This window comes from Trichechus manatus, unplaced genomic scaffold, assembly GCF_000243295.1.
Source record: "Trichechus manatus latirostris isolate Lorelei unplaced genomic scaffold, TriManLat1.0 scaffold00050, whole genome shotgun sequence".
In the NCBI taxonomy this organism is placed as follows: Eukaryota; Metazoa; Chordata; class Mammalia; order Sirenia; family Trichechidae; genus Trichechus; species Trichechus manatus.
This window is the reverse complement of record NW_004443986.1, coordinates 1490619-1492184: the sequence shown is the minus strand read 5'-3', so window position 1 is coordinate 1492184 and position 1566 is coordinate 1490619.

The window sequence follows — 1566 nt, the reverse complement described above, 5'->3', positions numbered from 1 at the left end:
ATAAATTTGAGCTATTCAGAGATTTTATATTTCTTGTGAGTGATTCCTCAAGTATTTTAAGCTTTAGCTTTTCTTGCCGAGTCTGTCTAAAGGTTAAATAATTTGAGATGTTTTCTTATTTTATCACCTTTATAAAGACTGGGATGTTGCTAGCTAGTTCTAATTGAAACTACCCATTGCTCAAGGTGATATTTGTTTTTCTTTGCTTATCAGGTGATTTATTAATAAATATAGTGGGTAGATTCAAACCAACAGAAACAGATATGGACATAGGTATAAGACAAAGCCATTATCTTTGTTTTATAATTTGAGGGCTTGCTGTTTGAGGATATGAAACATGCACACATATCTTTTCTGATACTATTCTCTCTTAATTAAGATTAGATGCCCGGTTTTCTCATAATTAGAGCCACTTTGAATAAGGCCTTTTAAAACACAGATATAGCTGGGAGAAGCATCCCAATAACATCAGTTTTCCTTGACATTTTAGTATGGATTAGTGGCTCAGTTTTGCCACCTGCTAATTGATGAACTTTTTGGAAATGGTGAAGGAAAGTGGAGAGCATCTGTACCGGGCAAAGTTCAGACATCACAGTAGAGTTTCCTGAGAAGTCAAAAAAATAGCCTGAAGACAAGGGCCAGTAATGATGTGTTAGTGCAAGGAGGGCTTGACACTAAGAATGAACTTCCTCTGTTTCATATTTTGAATCCAGCTGTTAAAATCCTGGGACCTGACCAGACCTAGGATTAAATAAGTGTGCATTGAGTTTGCACATATCCAGAAACATCATTTCCGTAGATCAGAAAATAATATTGCAAGAAAGACACAATGGTTGTCATTTATTCTTCCGCTAGCCTAAGTAGTAATTCTCCTATCTTTATTTAACAAATAGATGATTAAGATTGTGTTAATAAACTCTTATTTAAAATGGACACATTTAATCTAATCAACTATGGAGAACTAAAATGAACAGCGTACAACAAATGCCAAGTGAAAGATTGGGCAAGAGAAAATTTAAAATCAAATGACGAATAATTAAATGGTTACAGCGAGTCCATGTTAAACAAATTTCTTGTCTAATATATGGAATATATATTTAAATCTATATGTTATATTTGCACAAACACATATATTCAAGTCTAAGATTAAATCTGCTTTTTCTTACTTAAATAATTTCTAATGGAATGAGGTGAATATTTCAAGGTCATACATATTTTAAGAAGGATGTATTCGTTGTATTTAACTTATATGATCCAAGTCAATCTGGATTTTGTTATATTTAAAAACACCAACCTATGTTTAAAGCATTGATTGTGAAAAGCTTTCAGAAACCTAGCAATTACTAACTAAAATAACATCAGGCAAATCCAGGTGATTACTATAAAAGAGGAAATGGATACAGTTTTGATGTTCATACTCATTGAACTGACTCCCCTGAATGTACTCTAAGAATATTTGGGGTATACTACGTAAACATAAAACATCATTCTGCCTCTGACGTTTACTAGCTTTGTGATTCATTAATAAACCAAATAATTTTGAGTTCCCATTGCCTCATCAGAAAA